At 37.8% G+C, this 22,734-nt stretch overlaps 1 pseudogene; it reads left to right on the top strand.

Annotated features, from left to right (window-relative positions):
• The first annotated feature begins 2,962 nt into the window (after window positions 1-2,962).
• LOC103006936 (putative protein FAM10A4) lies at window positions 2,963-3,978 on the top strand (annotated as a pseudogene).
• Window positions 3,979-22,734: the final 18,756 nt, after the last annotated feature.

Raw genomic sequence — 22,734 nt, 5'->3', positions numbered from 1 at the left:
GGGGTACCAGAAGAAGAGGAGAAAAAGAAAGGGGCTGAGAAAATATTTGAAGAAATTATAGTTGAAAACTTCCCTAATATGGGAAAGGAAATAGTCAGTCCAGAAAGCACAGGGAGTCCCATACAGCATACTTACAAGGAGAAACATGCCAAAAAACATATTAATCTAACTATCAATAACTAAATACAAAGAAAAAATATTAAAAGCAGTGAGGGAAAAACAGCAAATAACAAGGGAATCCTCATAAGATTAACTGCTGATCTTTCAGCAGAAACTCTGCAAGCCAGAAGGGAGTGGCAGGACATATTTAAAGTGATGAAAGGGAAAAACCTACAACCAAGAGTACTCTAACCAGCCAGGATCTCATTGAGATTCAACGGAGAAACTAAAACCTTTACAGACAAGCAAAAGCTAAGAGAATTCAGCACCACCAACCCAACTTTACAACAAATGCTAAAGGAACTTCTCTAGGCAGGAAACACAAGAGAAGGAAAAGACCTACAATAACAAACCCAAAACACTTGAGAAAATGGTAATAGGAATACACATATCGATAATTACCTTAAAGGCAAATGGATTAAATGCTCCAACCAAAAGACATAGACTGGCTGAATGGATACAAAAACAAGACCCATATATATGCTGTCTACAAGATACCCACTTCAGACCTAGGGATATACAGACTGAAAGTGAGGGGATGGAAAAAGATATTCCATGGAAATGGAAATCAAAAGAAAGCTGGAGTAGCAATTCTCATATCAGACAAAATAGACTTTAAAATAAAGACTATTACAAGAGACAAAGAGGACACAACATAATGATCAAGGGATCAATCCAAGAAAAGATCAACAATTGTAAATATTTATGCACCCAAAATAGGAGCACCTCAATACATAAGGCAAATGCTAACAGCCATAAAAGGGGAAATTGACAGTAACACAATCATAGTAGGGGACTTTAACACCCCACTTTCACCAATGGACAGATCATCCAAAATGAAAATAAAGAGGGAAACACAAGCTTTAAATGGTAAATTAAACAAGGTGGACTTAATTGATATTTATAGGACATTCCATCCAAAAACAACAGAATACACTTTCTTCTCAAGTGCTCATGGAACATTCTCCAGGATAAATCATATCTTGGGTCACAAATCAAGCCTTGGTAAATTTAAGAAAACTGAAATCGTATCAAGTATCTTTTCCGACCACAACGCTATGAGACTAGATATCAATTACAGGAAAATATCTGTAAAAAATACAAACACATGGAGGCTAAACAATACACTACTAAATAACCAAGAGATCACTGAAGAAATCAAAGAGGAAATCAAAAAATACCTAGAAACAAATGACAATGAAAACACGATGACCCAAAACCTCTGGGATGCAGCAAAAGCAGTTCTAAGAGGGAAGTTTATAGCTCTACAATCCTACCTCTAGAAACAAGAAACATCTCAAATAAACAATCTAACCTTACACCTAAAGCAATTAGAGAAAGAAGAACAAAAAACCCCCAAAGTTAGCAGAAGGAAAGGAATCATAAAGATCAGATCAGAAATAAATGAAAAAGAAATGAAGGAAACAAGAGCAAAGATCAATAAAACTAAAAGCTGATTCTTTGAGAAGATAAACAAAATTGATAAACCATTAGCCAGACTCATCAGGAAAAAAAGGGAGAAGACTCAAATCAATAGAATTAGAAATGAAAAAGGAGAAGTAACAACTGACACTGCAGAAATACAAAGGATCATGAGAGATTACTACAAGCAACTATATGCCAATAAAATAGACAACCTGGAAGAAATGGACAAATTCTTAGAAAAGTACAACCTTCCAAGACTGAACCAGGAAGAAATAGAAAATATAAACAGACCCATCACAAGCACTGAAATTGAGACTGTGATTAAAAATCTTCCAACAAACAAAAGCCCAGAACCAGATGGCTTCACAGGCGAATTCTGTCAAATATTTAAAGAAGAGTTAACACCCTATCCTTCTCAAACTCTTCCAAAATATAGCAGAGGGAGGAACACTGCCAAACTCATTCTACGAGGCCACCATCACCCTAATACCAAAACCAGACAAAGATGTCACAAAGAAAGAAAACTACAGGCCAATATCACTGATGAACATAGATGCAAAAATCCTCAACAAAATACTAGCAAACAGAGCCCAACAGCACATTAAAAGGATCATACACCATGATCAAGAGGGTTTTATACTAGGAATGCAAGGATTCTTCAATATACGCAAATCAAGCAATGTGATACACCATATTAACAAATTGAAGGAGAAAAACCATATGATCATCTCAATAGATGCAGAAAAAGCTTTTGACAAAATTCAACACCCATTTATGATAAAAACCATCCAGAAAGTTGGCACAGCGGGAACTTACCTCAACATAATAAAGGCCAGATATGACAAACCCACAGCTAACATCGTTCTCAATGGTGAAAAACTGAAACCATTTCCTCTAAGATCAGGAACAAGACAAGGCTGTCCACTCTCACCACTATTATTCAACATAGTTTTGGAAGTTTTAGCCACAGCAATCAGAGAAGAAAAAGAAATAAAAGGAATCCAAATCGGAAAAGAAGAAATAAAGCATTCACTGTTTGCAGATGACATACTATACATAGAGAATACTAAGGATGCTACCAGAAAACTACTAGAACTAATCAATGAATTTGGTAAAGTAGCAGGATACAAAATTAATGCCCAGAAATCTCTTGCATTCCTATACACTAATGATGAAAAATCTGAAAGAGAAATTAAGGAAACACTCCCATTAACCACTGCAACAAAAAGAATAAAATACCTGGGAATAAACCTACTTAAGGAGAGCACTGGTTCTGAGTGAATATAAGAATGCGTGCATGGAGAGGCAAGCAACAGCATTAACAGCCACACTTCTAGAAGATTCTAGCCAGTGCACAGGAAAGCAGTAGAGAGTAGGAATGAACGGGCGAAGGACCCAGGGTCACGAGACCATTGGGTGGGCAGAGCCAGTGGCCGGGGAGGTTCTAGTCTGTTCTGCCTCGCAGCAGCCGCCCCGTTTATGCAGTCACGCTGAGCTAGCACCTGGGCCTGGGGTTGTGCCGCAGCCTCCGCCACGCCCGCCGCCTCCTGCTGCCTCCCGCCGCCTCCAGACCATAGACCCCCTCAAAGTGAGCAAGCTTCGAGCCTTCGTGAAAATGTGCATGCAGGACCCGAGTGTTCTGCACACTGAGGAAATGTGCTTCCTGAGGGAATGGGTGGAGAGCATGGGGGGTAAAATATCACCTGCTACTCATAAAACTAAATTGGAAGAAAATACCAAGGAAGAAAAAACAGTAAGAACGAGGAGGAAAACATAAAGACAGACGAACCATCAAGTGAGGAAAGTGATCTAGAAATTGACAATGAAGGTGTGATTGAACCAGACCCTGATGCCCCTCAAGAAATGGGAGATGAAAATGTAGAGATAACTGAGGAGATGATGGATCAGGCAAATGATAAAAAAATGCCTGCCATTGATGCCCTAAATGATGGTGAACTACAGAAAGCCACTGACTTGTTCACAGATGCCATCAAGCTAAATCCTCGTTTGGCCATTCTGTATGCCAAGAGATCAAGTGCCTTCATCAAATTACAGAAGCCAAATGCTGCCTTCCGAGACTGTGACAGAGCTATTGAAATAAATCCTGATTCTGCTCAGCCATAAAAGTGGCGAGGGAAAGCACACAGACTTTTGGGCCATTGGGAGGAAGCTGCCCATGATCTTGTCCATGCCTGTAAGCTGGATTATGATGAAGATACTAGTGCAATGCTGAAAGAAGTTCAACCAAGGGCCCAGAAAATTGCTGAACATAGGAGAAAGTATGAGCGAATATGTGAAGAGCGAGAGATCAAAGAAAGAACAGAAAGGGTCAAGAAGGCTAAGGAAGAACATGAGAGAGCCCAGAGGGAGGAAGAAGCCAGATGACAATCAGGAGCTCAGTATGGCTCTTTGCAGGTGGCTTTCCTGGCAGAATGCCTGGTAATTTTCCTGGAGGAATGCCTGGAATAGGAGGGGGCATGCCTGGAATAGCAGGAATGCCTGGGCTCAATGAAATTCTTAGTGATCCAGGGGTTCTTGCAGCCATACAGGATCCAGAAGTTATGGTGGCCTTCCAGGATGTGGCTTAGAACCTGGGAAATATGTCAATATATCAGAGCAACCCAAAGGTTATGAATCTCGTCAGTAAATTGTCGGGCAAATTTGGAGGTCAAGCATAATGCCCTTCTGACAAATAAAGCCCCTGCTGAAGGAAAAGCAACTTAGATCACCTAATGGATGTTGCAATAATACAAACTAGTGTACCTCTGACCGTCTCATGAAGAAAGCTGGGGTGCTTTAAAGATAATTCCTACCCCTCTGTCCCAAATGCAGCTGAAACATTTTACAGTGGTTTTCCATTAGGGTATTCATTCAGATAATGTTTTCTTACTAGAAATTAAAAATTTTAAACAATTTTTAAACCTTAAAAATATTTAAAACAAATTAAAAGGATGTGTTAATCCCTACATCTTTCTTTACTAATCATTTTGGTTTTTTCCTTTGAATTAATTAGGCAAGGAAGATACTTCAGTATGGAAGAATTACTGTTCAAGTTTGAGTGAAATAAAGATTTATTAGTGGGAGGAAAATGTAACATTTAAATATATAAAGTTTGAGTTGGATATATGGTCACTGAGGCATTTTGATTTGTCTTTTTAATTGCTTTATTATTTTTCTTTTTAATGATTTGCTTCCATGAAACTATTGGGACCACCAGTGTTGCAGTAGGACCCGGGTAGGGAGTGGAAGTACTTGTCAGGGCAGCAGTAATCTTACTACATTTCATATAATGTGTACCCTTGTGCAGATGCACTTAAATCTTACACTGGGTGAAGGGATGATTTTTATACTGCTGCAGTAAAATTGGATTACTTAGCTCTGTTCTTCTCTGATATCTAAAATAAATGTTTCATATTTCCACATAGGGGGAAAAGAAAACCTACCTAAGGAGACAAAAGACCTGTATGCAGAAAACTATAAGACACTGATGAAAGAAATTAAAGATGATACAAACAGATGGAGAGATATACCATGTTCTCGGATTGGAAGAATCAACACTGTGAAAATGACTACTACCCAAAGCAATCTACAGATTCAATGCAATCCTTATCAAACAACCAATGGAATTTTTCAAAGAACTAGAACAAAAAATTTCACAATTTGTATGGAAACACAAAAGACCCCGAATACCCAAAGCAATCTTGAGAAAGAAAAATGGAGCTGGAGGAATCAGGCTCCCTGACCTCAGACTATACTACAAAGCTACAATAATCAAGACAGTATGACACTGGCACAAAAACAGAAATATAGATCAATGGAACAGGATAGAAAGCCCAGAGATAAACCCACGCACATATGGCCACCTTATTTTTGATACAGGAGGCAAGAATATACAATGGAGAAAAGACAGCCTCTTCAATAAGTGGTGCTGGGAAAACTGGACAGTTACATGTAAAAGAATGAAATTAGAACACTCCCTAACACCATACACAAAAATAAACTCAAAATGGATTAAAGACCTAAATGTAAGGCCAGACATTATCAAACTCTTAGAGGAAAACATAGGCAGAACACTCTGTGACATAAATCACAGCAAGATCTTTTTTGATCCACCTCTTAGATAAATGGAAATAAAAAACAAAAATAAACAAATGGGACCTAATGAAACTTAAAAGCTTTTGCATAGCAAAGGAAACCATAAACAAGATGAAAAGACAACCCTCAGAATGGGAGAAAATATTTGCAAATGAAGCAACTGACAAAGGATTACTCTCCAAGATTTACAAGCAGCTCATGCTGCTAAATATTAAAAAACAAACAACCGAATCCAAAAATGGGCATAAGACCTAAATAGACATTTCTCCAAAGAAGATATACAGATTGCCAACAAACACATGAAAGGATGCTCAACATCACTAATCATTAGAGAAATGCAAATCAAAACTACAATGAGGTATCACCTCACACCAGTCAGAATGACCACCATCAAAAAATCTACAAACAATAAATGCTGGAGAGGGTGAGGAGAAAAGGGAACCCTCTTGCACTGTTGGTGGGAATGTAAATTGATACAGCCACTATGGAGAACAGTATGGAGGCTCCTTAAAAAACTAAAAATAGAACTACCATACAACCCAGCAATCCCACTACTGGGCATATACCTTGAGAAAACCATAATTCAAAAAGAATCATGTACCACAATATTCATTGTAGCTCTATTTACAATAGCCAGGACATGGAAGTAACCTAACTGTCCATCGACAGATGAATGGATAAAGAAGATGTGGCCCATATATACAATGGAATATTACTCAGCCATAAAAAGAAATGAAATTGAGTTATTTGTAGTGAGGTGGATGGACCTAGAGTCTACCATACAGAGTGAAGTAAGTCAGAAAGAGAAAAACAAATACTGTATGCTAACACATATATATGGAATCTTAAAAAAAAATTAAAATGGTGCTGAAGAACCTAGGGGCAGGACAGGAATAAAAACGCAGATGTAGAGAATGGACTTGAGGATATGGGGAGGGGGAAGGGTAAGCTGGGACGAAGTGAGAGAGTGGCATGGACATATACACACTACCAAATGTAAAATAGATAGCTAGTGGGAAGCAGCTGCATAGCACAGGGAGATCAGCTCGGTGCTTTGTGACCACCTAGAGAGGTGGGATAGGGAGGATGGGAGGGGGACGCAAAAGGGAGGAGATATGGGGATATATGTATATGTATAGCTGATTCACTTTGTTATAAAGCAGAAACTAACACACCATTGTAAAGCAATGATACTCCAATAAAGATGTTTTAAAAAAAATGAGCTAAAACCGTCTTTCATGTCAGAAAGAAAGATAGTGAAGTTTACGAAGGTCATGTTGAAATGACTTAGGAGCCAACTTAAAGAAGTTCTGACAAATTAATTGAGATAATTTAAGCTCCAATGAGGATATTAATTGGAACAGATTGAAACAGTAGATATATTTAAGCTTATGAGTTTGTATCAAATTTAAAGAAAAAAACTAAGTTTGGAGAGTGATAGGGATCCAATTAATTATCTTGAAAAGATGATATGTATATATAGCTTAGCTTTTTTATAATAACTGCACCACTTTATAACAAAATAGTTGATGAAGGGAAACATTTTTATGAAAATATTCCAACAAATAAATGAAGTCAAAGTGATGGAATTAAAATGTCATAGTTTCTAATCCCCAGTGAATTAATGGACCCAGGCATCAAATACCAATGGTTACTAACACCCCAAAAGAGAGGTAATGTCCTAATAAAGGAAAATACCACCACCTATTAACTTATTTTAAAAAAAGAAAGGAAGGAAGGAAGAACAGGAATCTAATCAAGTCTTTAGATTTAACTACGAAGCTACAGGAAATACAGAGGACATGTGAAACATATCATGACTATCAAATCAGCAACATTCATACTCCAGGAAACTACAGTTAAAACCACCTGATTTTTCCAAAATAACTAATTTTAAGAGGAAAAGAGAAGAAAGATGAAAGAAAAATGAGACAACCCAAATATGTGTTGAAAAGTGAAATAGAATGTTTTAGAATGCACACTTGGATGATAAAACCATTTTTACAGAAGCAAGAAGGTGATTCCCATAAAGTGAGGATAGTATCTTCATTTCGGGTAGAGAGTGGAACTGGTGATTAGGAAGAGTTGCATTGAGGGTTCTTGAAGTGGGTTCTTGAATTCTTAAGGTATTTTGGTTTATAAGAATTTGTTAAATTATAAATCTGTTTAATGGTACCTTTCTGTATCTCTGTTATAAGAAATTTTTTTTCAAAAAAAAAACTTTAGATCTGAAAAAGGTGTCCAAGCTCTTCTCCCAGGGTGCTTAAGCTGGGCTGTGTTAAAACTCTAGGGAAAAAAAATAATAATAAAACCAGAGGATTGGCTTAAGGGGTCTGTGAATCCCTCAAAATTGTTTCCAAATTTATTTGTGCCCCCAAGACTAGGATCCATGAGTCAAGGAGGATAATTTCTCCCCATTTATGTTTTTATTATTTCTTACTTCTTAAGCTTTCCTCACACAAGAAATTGGTGTCAAAGAACATTTGTTGAGGGAACAAGTTATTTCTCCAAGCAGGGAAGAGTCAGGGCAGTGGGGGTAGAGGGGACGGGAAAACATTAAAAACACAATGATAGAAAAAGATAACTGCCAATACAAAATTTTAAAGAAAAACTAAAATACAATAATATGAAGGTTATCCAATTACTTCCTTTCTCATCATTCTCTTACACTTGTTAACTTTGCTTCTAGTCTAGGTAGGTGTGATAGACTGGCTTTTTCCTATTTGTTAACTACTTTTGGATAGTCCATCTATTTTTTCATGCTTTTTTTCCCCTTGGTTTTCTTTACCAAGGGAATTTTTAAATTTTTATTAAAAAAAAAAAAAAGGTGTGGACAGGGACCATGCATATTGGCATCACCTGAGCTGCTGGTTATAAATGCTGATTCCTAAGCCCAAAGTTGTCTATTGCCAATCACTAGAATAAGGACCCTCTGGAATCTATCATTTGAAAGAGTCCCTTGCCATAAGACTTAGGCACTAAAACACTAGACAGCCATTGAATAAATGCCAGCATGAGGCCTCCTCTTTTTTTCCTTAGAAGACAAATTCTTCTAAAAATTCTTCTCATCCATCTTTATTTTAGCAAATACACCAATACAGTTTAATTTTAATTGCCTATCGTACAGTTCTTAATACATAGATGATGTACATCTCTTAAAATTTAACCCACTTTATATTATAGAATACCTATTTCATAAGAACTCAATGTATATTATAAAATTTGCAAATATTCTTTTAACTCTGAGGAGTTTCTACTATTGTATCTATTTAATGGACTGAGAAGAAAACAAAAAAAGCTAAACACTGGGTAATAAAATGTAGAACCAGAGGCTTTCACAGGGCTCTTATTTCCTTTTATTACATTTGTTAACTTTGTATAAGCAATTTTTTAAAGGCTATTACTTTTAACATGAAATAAGAATGAAAATAACCCAGTAGCACAAGATTGAACATTATATCAACATCTTTATTTTCTAATTCTATAATCTCAGGCAAAAGCTCCAGACAGTCCACATGATTAATATTTCGTCTGGCCTAGAATAAATTCTAGGTTTTGAAAGACCATAAATTAAGAAAATTAAATTATGCTTAGAGACAGTTTTATCTGTCTCTAATGTCACACTCTCCAAAAATTAGCTGCACAGGGAGTGACAGGAAACATCACACAGAGTTTACTGAATGTGAAGCCATCCAAAATATCTTGGTTTTTAGATAGGCAATCGTTGCCAAAAGAAGCTTGAAAAGGAACTTTGAACTCATTTTTCCCTTTTTCTATTACTGTCCTGGGAGGGAGGGAGAGGAGTGAGGGGGGATGAGAGGTTCTTGAAAATGATTCTCAAATCGGACTTCCCAGATTAATTTCTTCCTATGTCTACATCCTATTGAAGTAGTTTTAACTCTGAAGCTCAGAGAACACAAGGAGTGTTTACCAAGTGCATATCAAAAGAAAACAGCATCTCATGATGGTGTTCTTTTCATCTTGAAGCCTAAATGCTGGTAGATTCTGGAATAAGTGACTGGTACATACATTAGCCACAAGCAGCAGATGGACCATTAAATGAGAAGAGTACCTGCTATAGCACGGCTTTTTAAGATGGTTGTTAATTTGTGTTAAAGCAGTTTTGGGATTTGAAAGACTCTGGCACTGTCTAGGCATAACTGAAAGCAGAAATAAGTTTGTTTGTTGCCTTGCTATGTGTTAGTGAAAGCTGCTTTGGGCGTATCTATTTTCATTGCATCAGGCCAGATTACATCTTGAATTATGTCCTTTTTACAATACACCATCATATACTTATGAAAAGAAGTATGTAAATATTAATAAAGACCTCATGCTGGTCTACGGGTGTTGCTATGAATAAGCAGGAGTGGACTGAGCAGAGTGCTACACTGTTAGGAATTATCAATGTTGAGAAATGACCTCTTAAATGTTGAGTTGGAGGTTTCTGGTTAAGACTCTACCTTATTTTTTATTATAATGTGGTTTCCTTGTCTACAGCATTCTAAATTATTTACTAATTGAAGTTGAGCCTAACCACAGAATCATTAATAATTAATTCTTCTTTTGGATTTGTGTGCATTCATGTGATTAAATGTCTGTGTTTTTGCTTATGGAATCCACAATCTGCTATTTTGCATTGATTAGAAGGGATGCACAAAGAGCCAACGCCCATTATGGAATTCCCAAAGGATATTCTCAGTAACCTTTTCCTGAGTGTGTCTAACCTCTGATGCACCATTAGGTGGAGAGGAAAAAACAAACTCTCTAACCACAATTTGCTGCATTTGAAACAGAGCCTTTATGGTTAGATCAGGCTCTCTGCCTCTTCACAGTTACTCTTATGATACTTATTTTTCCCCCAGGAGCAGGGAGATGGGTGAATAAGGGGGATAAGCCACACAAAGTGTCTGCATAAATGTGAAGGGAAACTAAAATGACCTTTTTAAAAAAGTCTGCTTTATACTGAGTTTTCAGCTTTACCCAGCATAACTTGATAGACTAGATTAGGCTTGAGGAACAAACCACTCCCAAAGCGCAGGCACTTGACATAAGAATAGTTGATTTTTTAAAAACTTTTTATTTTATATTGGAGTATAGTTGATTAACAAGGTTGTGTTAGTTTCAGGTGTACAGCAAAGTGATTCAGTTACACATACACATGTATCTATTCTTTTTCAGATTTTTTCCCATTTAGGTTGTTGTACAATATTGAGGAGAGTTCCCTGTGCTATACAGTAGGTCCTTGTCGGTTGATCACTCAGGCTCATGCCTCATGCGGGATAGCAGGAGGCTCTGCCCCACACTGCCCCTCAGAGGTGGATCCCACAGAGGCTTCTCCTCTTGTGAGTGTGCTCCCTACGAGGCTTGCTCAGGCTCCACACCAGGAAGGAGAGGCTGCAGATCATGTGTGAGCTTCTCATCATCTCAGCCTTGAAGGGACACTTTGCTTCCGCTCATAGGTCATTGGCCATCATGGTCACATGAGTGGCAGTGGAGGGGAAAATGGAATATTTGGTGAGCATTACCATCTATGCTCCAGTTTACCCATCTAGTCACCGCATATCCTTCTGCTCTCTTCTTCCAACAGATGGGCCACACTTAACCACCTCCCAAGGGAGATCGCATAAAACTTCCAGCCAGTCAAAGACTCAGCCGAAAGCCCAGGGTCTCTGGGTGATGCACAGTCATCTCTACATTAGCCCATATATGGCTCTTCTAGGTCCAGAGACTTATGGATTAAAAAGACCTGTTACTGCCCTAACAAAAAACAACAGTAGAAAACTTCATCTGGAGAGAAAAACAGGAAAGGCACAGTCATGACTTTTTGTACCAATTCCCAAATCCCACTGAGTACACATTGTGGAGGGCACCCTCGACTGGGGTGGAAAATAATCCTTGATTCCTGTATCTTGACTCTTGTTCACATCTGAATTGAGCCTTGGGGAATTTCACCTTCACTGTGGCTATGCAGTTTTCTGAGCCCACTTCCTGCCCACAAGACGGTCAGTAACACATAGTTGTCTCCATCGCTGCTCATGAATATTCACTGCCTCTCCAGGCAAGGGGATCACATGCCCCCTCGGTTAATCTCTGGCTTTCTCATTGTTTCAGCCAAGATCCTATGGGAAGTGGCATGTGTTACCTCTACGGTAGGACCTGCTTCCATGCTCTCTTTACCCTCTGCCACTTTGATTTGCAACGTACCAGACAGTGGTTGTTTCAGATGGGACCCAGCATAAAGAGAACATACAGAGCACAGCCAACTATGATGGTCATGTGTGCAAAGGAGAAATAAGCTTTGCCTCTTGTAAGCCACTAGTATTTTCAGTTGTTTGTTGCCATGGCATAACTTAACCTATCCTAAAACTGGCTAGGGTCATTTTAAGGCTCCATCTCTTTCAGTTCAGTGGTCTCTTTGGCAATATAATAATCTCAAAAATTTCAAGAGTTTCTTATCCAGTCCACTCCAGATAGCCCGATGTACCAGTAAATGTATCTAACATTCTCTGTGAGACATAGTTCTCATAGAGAAAATAGTTGTTTGCTTTCTCATCCTGATAACTCTCACTTTCTCTAAACTTAATGGTGGCGTCTAGAATCCCTTGGGCTTCAGTGGAAAAAAAATGTTTTTTTTCTGGGCTCTGATACTTAGTTTAATTGTTCCCTTAAGCATTTTAATTAGTTGAAAGATAGTACTGAGTAGGCTTCTCAAAAAGTCTTTCTCAAGCCTCTTACTACTAGATGTCAAAGCAGTTGACTCTTTTAACAGTAGAAGGTCTAAATGTCCTCATTCCCTTTCATTAAGCTGCAAATTGACAATTTCTATGCTGAAATCACCTCTTTCTTCTAATACCCTGTGAAATACAACCCCAAAGCAACCAGCACACACTATTCATGCTCTATCTTCAACCTCTTCTCAGAGGGCTGCATCAGGTACACTACAAGATCTGCTTCCCAAATTATCACAGGTTCCAGTTTTATGAAAATATTTCACCCCTGCAAAAACAGATTGCTACTGTAAATCTAAAACAGTTCTAAACTTTTCAAAAATTTATTGAAAAAAAATTGATTGCTACCTTTCTAGCTTGATAGTCATTTACTCAGTAGCCACCAAACCCAGGGCCATGCACTTGAGGATTCTGGCTTGTTTGTTACAGCAGCACATCTCTCCTGGTAGCAGTTTCTGTATTAGTCAGGACAGGTTAGGTGATGCTGACATAACCAATAGCCTCCAACTCTCTGTGGCTTCATATACCAAAGGGTGTTTCCGCATCACAGCACGTGTCTCCTGCAGATGGACAGGGGGTGTGGTCTAGGCAGCCCAATGGAGACCCACTCTCTGGGACTTCCACTAGTTGGAAAAGCAGCAAGGCTTTACACAGCCTCAGCCTAGAAAGGACACAGAGCACTCCTCCCACAATTTTTTGACCAGAACTGGTGTCCATGACCCTACCTACTTGTATGTAAAGTGACTGAAAAAATGTCAAGGAGCAAATGGAATCTTTGGTATGACTATTTCTATAAGAATAATGTAATACACCAATCAAATTAAAAAGAAGCAAGTGACTGTAAATATGAACACAATGACAGGAAAGAGAAAAAACTCATTATAATAACAACCAGGCACAGGAATTATGGAATGAATAATCAGATTTCTGACATGCCTGTTTGCATGACAGCAAAATAACACAATCATGTCTGAAGTATTCAGACGATTACTCTGAATTTGCGTGTTTTATCTCTTCCTTGCTCTTCTTTACCCTCCTGGTAGTTACTATAACCTCCTCGTAGTTACTGCTTAATACAAGATATGACACTCAAACTAGGCCATTTTATATCTTATGGTTGCTCTGGTCAAGGTTACTAACAAGTACCACTAACGTGTACAACTTGCAGTATCAGTTGTGTGGCTATATAATGTATTGTCCAAACCAGAACATTTTGAGAGTGAAAAGAAATATTGTCTACAGTGACAATTCATTTAGTTTTCTTTTTCTAAGTTTAAGGATCTGTAAAGAGAAGTTGTAGGAAGGTTATGGAACTACGGACATCACAACATTAGGAAGCGCCGTGTTTAAGCCCAGGCTGCCTGCCTCCTATATCTAAGCTCTTACTCACTGTGCTACCTGAAAGACCTCCTCCCTTCCCCTTAGAGGGTCATTAACAGTAAATGTTCTAAGCTGAGATAAACACATACAGAAATCTAAAGAAGGTAGGAAAGCTTTGGGTGTGTCACATATAGTAGTGATGATTCCATGTTAATCAGGAAAGAGCAAGAGTACCAGTGAGTTTGAAGAATAAAAAGAGCCTAGTTGGGTTAAAATCTGCATGAAGGTGCAAAGTGGTTAAATAGGGTGAAAGTTCAGGCAAACATTTTTAGGGACTCCAGAAGATTGGTGCAGTTCTTAATTTTTAAAAATAATATGTATTAAAGCTTTCAGAAGAAAAATAAAAAGGTAATACCCAATTTGTGTAAATAACTAGCTTATACTGATATACAATACAAACATTTCCATTTATTTCTGTGTCATTCAAAAGTCCTAATAATACCTATATGTAATTAGATGTGTTGTGTTAAAATGGGCCATGGAAGTTGCTAGACAGCATAACCTGATGGAAGAAACAGAAAATGCAATAGAAGTGAAGTCAATAGAAAAGATAACAGAACTCAGAAGCAATGATGCAATTCATTTTCACAGTATGGCCTGTGAGTTTCATTTTCTTTTGTTTTTAGCCCTGCAGCCTTTTAAGACCATTTGTTAATTTCCATGCCCACAGCAATCAAAGTTCACAGAAACATTTTGCAGGAATCTCTTGACCTGTCAAGCATAGTGTAAGCAGTGATAAAAGGGTCTGATAAGGAGCCATAGGGTGCAAGAGAATGAATGAGTGAATGAATGAATGAATGCAGAGTGAATCTAGAATTTAAGATACCCAATTCTGTCCCTCTGCAGCCACTACTCCTCAACTATATGTACTGAAAAACAGACAGGAAATATTCTCCTTTCATCTCCAGGAGTATGTGACGTTGACCCCAAACACTAATGCAGCTCCATGATGGACAAGACAGCTGCACAACAAATAAAGTGGTTATTGGGCACTTTTTATGACTTCTCAAAACTTTTTCAAAAATAATATTTGCCCTATAAAATTGGCAGTCTCCACTAACATTTACCAGGGCTTCTCTTAGACAGTTCTTTATTGACTAGGTATGGATTAGGTTAGGCTTATTTGATAATTAACAGGGTCATTTGCAGGTTTCCCACAGTCCAGATTAAACTTAAATTTAATTTGGATGGATATTAAATGTTTGATGTCCCTTAAAGAGATAGAACTACTTTTATTAACTAATTTATATACTTTTTGCTGTGGACAATTATTTTAAATGACCCATAAACTATCAGAAATGGATTTAGATTTGCAATAGTGTTTCAACCAGGTAATGATCACAATCAAATTAATCCTTAATGGCAAGTTAAGTACTTTGAATATATTTTAGGTATTTTTCATCACCTGTATGTGGGATGATTATCCATGACTGTATGTAACACTACCAGCAAAAAGAAAGTTGATAATATTTGGAGATATAAAACATGTAATCATGTACTTACACTTGGCATAAATTTAAGTATACTGAACGCATAAGGAAAATTTGTCATCAGGAACCCTTGTTGTCTAATTCAAAGATCTAGCTAATAAACTGTAGGTTTTTCTAAGTGGCTAACCACAAATGAGCTAATGACATTGCTTCATGGTTGGAATATCAGTACCACATGACCTAAATTTGCTAATGTTTAGTTTATGTATTTATCTGATAAAAAGAGATACTCCAGATCTTAGAAAATTGTTAGCCTGTGTTATCTCTATGCTTTGAAAATAATCTGGAGATTCTTTTTCTCCTTTGTAGCAGTCTCCATAGCATACAGAATGTTTCTTTCTCTTCTTGAGAACTGTTACTAGCAACACTGTCCCTTGGGATTCTATGTTCCTCAAGCCTAGTTATAGAAATGTTTTTTCAGCTTACCTGTCTTTCACTCTTTCAAAAATAAAATAATTAAATAAAATAAAATTCACAGACCTACTGACTATAAGGATTTTGCTTCTGTTAGAAAGTAAGAAACTGGCATACAAAAACAACAAATATGGGAACACTAAAAAGATTGCAGAATTTTACATATTTTTAACAGTAACTCCAAATCTTAAAAACAGTCTACAGTCCTCATTTTCTTCTAGGCTGGCAGATGCGCATTCTGATGGATTTCACCCCTTTGTTTTTGTTCCTGAGCTTGGCACTTAGTTAACTCTCAGTGCGCTTTCTGATCTTACCTTAAGGAGAGGCCTAGTTCTCCAAGAGAACTCCTTATCCCAAAATGGGGAATCGAAACAAGCCATAGGTTTCTTCTCCCTCTGTTTCAAGGAAACAATTCATATTCCTAAGGTAATCTAGACTTCATAAACCCCATTCCCCCAAATTCTACCCCTCACAGGAATGCCATTTCCTCATAGGACATATTAAATAAATGAGAGCTTGCTTAAAAGATCTTTTGATTATTGCAAAATAATCAAAAGGTTCTACTATATGCAAAACAGGACTTCAGCTACAGTAGCATTATATTTCACGGCATTTTTATAGCAGAGTTGCAATCCTTATTTTGGATTTGTATAATAACTAAATATTTTTAATCAGAGAATGCAATATATCCTTTTATTTTTTGCAACTTGATCATAAATACATTTTGAAAAAATAGAAGAGCTGTAGAAGTAACATATATTCTTTATAATACATCTGAATTGTTTTACTCCATCATAATTGAAACATAAATTAGGAAACAAATATGATTTGCCTTCTAGGTGGCATGTAACTATTATTGAAATCAAAAGTTTCCTACAATGTTTTGAAAATCTGAGAGCAAGCTCCTGCCTTCACTGCCACTGCCTGAGCATTTCGTGCACTGCCTCATCCTTAAGGAGGTTCACAGTAATGAAGCAGCCACCCAGTCTCCTAGTACTGTGCTCTGATCTGAATGTTTGTGCCGCCCAGCCCCCCACCTAACACCCAACATGATGGTATTAGGAGGTGGGGCCTTTGCGAGGTGATTACATCCCTTATATGGGATTAGTGCCTTTATAAAAGAGACCCCACAGAGCTCCTAGCTCCTCCCTTCCCCCACATGAGTTTTATACACAGATAAAAGGTGCCAGCTATGAGGAAGCAGTTCCTCACCAGACACCAAATCTGCTGGCACCATAATCTTGGACTTCCTAGGCTCCAGAACTGTGAGGAATAAATGTTTGTTGTTTATAAGCCATCCAGTCTAAGGTGTTTTGTTATAGTAGCCCACACGGACTAAGACGACTGGCATGCCCTATGGTGAAAGTCAACGGCAAACTACGATGACCCAATTCCAGCAGAGCTATAATGGCCCAGATCCTTCAGAAATGAAGGTGGGATCATCCCACCAGATAAAGACTCACGACCAGCTGAGGTGCTTACTGAGAACAAAGGGAATACAGAATGGGTAGTAGAAGAAGGCAGTTATAAATACCAGCTATAACTACAAGATCAGTTACAGAAATGAGGACTATAATTATCCCTTATATGTTATTAATATGTTTGTGTATATACACACAACACAGAAACACACACACATATATAGCAAATATACTTTTCTTCCATCTCTTATCCCTTTTTCATACAATATAAGATGTATTAACTTTACATTATGGTATTTAAGTATTGTTAACTTTATGTTATAGTATTTAAACACAACGTCAAGAACATCCCAACAACTTTGCATCCTTTTTTAGGGAAAAGCTAAGTACCTTTTCAGTTGTATACAGAATCATTGTATCATGTTTGGTAGAACTACTTTGTTATTTGATTTTATTTGGAGATTAAATATGGTTATGGAGATGTGTATGGAGGCCAAGTTGACAACCAGTTGACTGTGATGATTAATTTTATGTCAAGTTAGCTAGGCGATAGTGCCCGGTTCTGCAGTCAAACACTAGTCTAGATATTGCTGTGAAAGTATTCTTTAGATGTGACTAAAATTTATAAGCAATTGACTGTAAGTAAAGCAGATTATCCTCCATAATATGGATGGGGCTCATCTAATCAGTTGAAAGCCTTTAGAGCAAAAACTGAGATTCCCCAAAGAAAAGGAATTCTGCCTCAAGAATGAAACATAGAAATTCTGCCTAAGTTTCCAGCCTGCTGGCCTGTCCTGCAAAACTTGAACTCAAGATTGCAACATCAGCTCTTACTTGACTTTCCAGGCTGCCAGCCTGCCCTACAGGTTTCAGACTTGCCAGCCCCACAATCATTATGTGAGCCCATTATTTCAATCCATCAACCTCCCTCTCCCTCCCTCTCTCTAGAGATAGGTAGATAGATAGATAGACAGACAGACAGACAGACAGACAGATAGACAGATAGATAGAAAGAAAGAACAGACAGAATAGCTAGAGAGAGATATATCCTATTATAATCTTACTATATCTTTTAGAATATAAATTCAAATCCTTTGAGGGCAATAGCTACCTTATTTGACCTCTATAAGGGCTTTTCACATTTTCACAGAAGAAATTCAGGTAATGTCTACTAACGATGGTCCAGTTTTTTATGAAGCCACGCCCATTCTAGGAAGTTATAAAAATGACTTTAATTTACTCTTGTAAACACTATATATATTGCTTTAGCATAATATGTACTCTGAAAAGATTTGCTTGGTAAACTTTATAAAGCTCTAATAGTCTAGAAAATGATCTTATAAAGTCCAAAGCCAGATTGTTTCTCCCACTGGATAATTTCTATAAAGAACAATAAAGAAGGAGACATAACTATCCTCCGACCTGTACCACATTTTAAAGAAAATAAAAGGAGAGGGAGCATCACTTCTGCAACACAACGATAGACAAAATGGAAGCACCATTGCTTCTGCATTTTTCTAAATGTTGTGGGTTAGAGTTATTTCCTCCATGGTTGAAGCTACTTTTTTAACTGAAACTCCAGCAGACAGCTTGCGTGATGCTTTTCTTAAGCTTTTAGTTTTCTGCTTCCATCCATTTCTCAATCTTACCTACAGTCTTTCTTCAAGCAAGTAACTAATACACAGTGAAATATAAAAGGAAAAGCAGATATGAGAAGAGTCACAAGCAGGTTGGGAAACTATTAAATTATATAAAATATGCAAGGACAAGACCTAGCAAAAGAAGAGGCCAAGTGGCTGACAAGGTGAATAGCCTGTCAGCCTTGCCAAGGTGGAAACAGCTTTGCCACTGAAATCTCAGTTTTGCCTGTTCAGAAACTCAATGGCATCAGTTCACCCAGGAATGGTCAAATTTTAGTGAATGTGTCCCCAACTCACAGAGAATTAGCCATGAGCCAGACACTGGATAAGACGACAAATTGATGCCTCAAGGAGTGAGTGCTAGGCTGACTGGGACAAAGGGTCAAATCAAGTCATCTTGGGTTAATAAACAATAGCAGTGTTGAATGGTAGGCAACAAGGAAGACAGAGTCAAGGTAGACAAATTACCAACAGAAAAGTTAAAGTCAAGAGTAAGTAAAATGTAAGTGCCAAGCATGAAACCAGATTCTTTTGGGAAAGGGAACTTTCAAGGAAGGTTAAAACTGAAAGGGGCATTGGAAGGGTCCTTTGTAAAGTTGGGTAGATAACACATGGCTTTCTCTCAGAGATTATGAAGGCTTAAATACACTTTGTCTACTACTGCAAACTGGCTTCCATGAGGCAGCCATATTTACAGTCATATTTATTGCTAACATATGATGCCTGTATTAGTTTCCTATTGCTCCTATAACAAATTATCACAAATTTTACGCTTAAAACAGCACAAGTTTGTTATCTCATAGTTTTGTACGTCAAATGTCTGAGTGGGCTTGACAGGTCTCTCTGCTCTGGGTTTCATAAGGCTAAAACCAAGGTATTAGGTTCTGGGAAGAATCCTAGCTCATTCGGCTTGTTGGTAGAACCCAGTGCCCTGCTGTTTGTTGTAGGACTAAGGTTTCTGCTTCCTTTCTGCCTGTCTGCTGGCGCCCACTCTTCGTTTTGGGGCCTCTCTCCAGTCCTCACACAAGGCTGGCCCTCCATTGCAGAACCAGAAACAGAGTGTGGAATCCTTCTCACGCTTGGCATCTCTCCGACTTCCCTTTTCCCCACATCTCTCTTCTGCTTCCTCTTCCACTGCATCTCTCTGACTCCAGCCAGAAAAAATTCTGTGCTATAAAATCTCATGTGATTATATTGGGCCCAAGCAGATAATCCAGGATTTCTCTATTTTGAGGTCCTTAACCTTAATTACATTGGCAATTAGGGCATCGACACTGGTGGGTTGGGGGGGGCATCATTCTGCCTACCACAATGCCCATACTTTATTATTTTGCTGGCTAGATTGTTCATTTTCTAACTTGCACTATGGCATTTGCCTGAGAAGCTCAGAGCTATCCCGTTTCTTAGGAGATACTAAAAATCAGAGATTTGCTGAGAAAAATGTATGATCTTGCTACACATAAGAGTTGGAAAGTCTTCAGGGAAATTATCAGTGAGCTATAGTAGTCTGATGAAATACCTTTTTATAAGGTTATTCCTATGAAGGCTACTACAAACCACTGTGAGCCTGTCAGGGCAACTAGGTACATTTGTGCAGGTTGTGCCCTGCACAAATGCCCAGCTGAGGGGCTGGAAAAAAGCCAGCGCTCTACCTGCCAAGCTCTGTCTTGGCAGTGCCCAGAGAAAGCAGTGCTACCAGGGTTTACTGAAGCCCTGGAGCTTCCTCCCTCAGTAGTACTGGGTGACAGTCTGACACATTCTTATTCACCAGCTCTCTTTTCTCACCCTTGGCATGCCCAGCCCTCTTCTCTTTATTCTTGTCATTCAATTAGTGCCTTCCTCATTTCACGATACTGTCCTAAAATATCTCAAATCCCCAAAGTAGAGCGTTTTTTCATTGATTACATTGTATTTTAGCTTGGCTTTTTCCTGATACCATCTAAGTAGACACTGTAAATTTATCAGTAATATTTCTTCACACCACATTTTAGGGTTTACTATTTCTGGGAAGATGTCTTCAAGAGGGTTCATTACTCCCGTTCTGCAGGAATTCCTATAAAGCTCAATCAAAGAGGGGGGCCATTCCTGATGAAATCGTTTTCCTCTCGACTTTTTTCTACTGTATGGCACAGTTCAACTTAGTCTCAAAACTACGCAGTGCTATTAACTGTAATTTTAGTTCTCCAGTATTTATTCATATGAACCAGGCACTTATGGATACGTTCACCTTACATTAACTGAATATTAGAACATGTCATTTTAAATACTTTGAATATAAATATTAATAATTCCTTTTTCAGCATTGACTGTTTTTATCTATCTGACTTTAATGGGCTGTAAAAACTTTTTGTTAAATTTTTGTGAAATTTTTAAAGGTTAAATGTATTTTTGAAAGACTGGGGAAAAAAGATTGACACAATTTGATTTAGTAATGCTGAGATCTGGGTCATTGGGACTTGACTAGCATAGAACGTAATAGCTTTCACTACTCTCCAGAGCTCAGCTGGTATTCCCCATACACTACACGTGTCTGCATCACTCCTTCTTCTAACATGCAGTGTCTCCACCACTTTTCCTTACCCCATCTACTTTCCACCTCTAGAGCTATTGAAATTAAAAATATTCTTCAAGATCTAGCTCTAATACCACTCCCTCCATGAAGACTTCCTCACTCATTCTACCTAAATGTGAGCTCTCATCCCTATGAATTCCTTCAGCTCTTATAGTTTTGGTTCTTTCACTTTTATAGTATTAATCAGAGGACACTGTATCATAATTTTTTCTGAGCATATGGTATCTTGGTTTCTCCAAACAATGGATTGAAATTCCTGCCATGTTTTTTCATGACTACATGAAAGATTTGAGACTGTTTTGTTGATACTGCTGACAGACCTATGAAAATATATGAATTTCTGTGGCAGATTTTAATCTGACTGCCTGGAAAATTGACCTTAGTTCAGGTTACAAGTTCTTTAAGACTTATTAATAAATACCTTTGATAATTTTTCTGTAAAAAAGCCAGAATATTGTCATGCACTTGATGGCTGTACAATGAACACTTGGTAGGAAATAACACTATGAAGTATTTTATTCATTTTTAAAACAAAATTTCAGAAAGAAGTTGAGATTCCAACCATATATTGCCATCAACAGAACAATATTAGAATTCTGTACTGTCATCCTTAAATGACAAGGTGATACCATACTACCACTGCTACTACTGATAATATTATCAAGTTCTTCTATGTGTATACAATTTGCCAGGCACTGCTCTAAGTGCTTTTTATGTATTAATTCATCTGACCCTTACAACCATCCTAGGATGTCATTATATTTGTTATCCTAACCTCAAGAAGAGAAAACTAAGACAGGAAGAAGTTAGGTAATTTGTCAGAGATCACACAGCTAACAAATGGTAGAGCCAGTAGTTGAAGCCAGGCAGTCTGTTTCCAGAGAATGTGCTCTGAATCACCAGGCTATATACTAAGTGGAAACACTTTTTTTCTTTCATTTATGGACCATTTCCAGCAGTCTGGAACCATGGCTACATCAGCATTTAACAATGAGTTGTTAGTACTGAAAATTAAATCTGAGTTGCTGGGAATTTCACAGGCACAGACAATTCTATAATCAAATGCTTTTGGAAAATGCCACACTAAATAAATACTTTTTTCATAGACTCTGTGATAAACAGGATACAACTTAAGAAACTGATAGATGGCCTAATACAGTTGTTCTGTAACTGGCTGTCCTCATTAATTCCCTAAGAGATTGTTAAAGTACACACAGACACACACACACAGATTTCTGTCAAGTTCCAGTCAAGAACAACTACATTAGATCCTGGTTGGGTGCTCAATCGGTAGGTTCAATTACAGCTATAGATTTCAGAGTCCTAACTGGTAGAATTCACCTCACTGTAAGTTTATCTACGCTCCACATTCCACAAGCAGGTTTGATAGTAAAAGAAATAACTAATGCC

The sequence above is a fragment of the Balaenoptera acutorostrata genome, chromosome 13 (genome assembly GCF_949987535.1).
Source record: "Balaenoptera acutorostrata chromosome 13, mBalAcu1.1, whole genome shotgun sequence".
In the NCBI taxonomy this organism is placed as follows: Eukaryota; Metazoa; Chordata; class Mammalia; order Artiodactyla; family Balaenopteridae; genus Balaenoptera; species Balaenoptera acutorostrata.
Note: the sequence above shows the minus strand (reverse complement) of the source record. Positions and strands in the feature narration are given on the sequence as shown.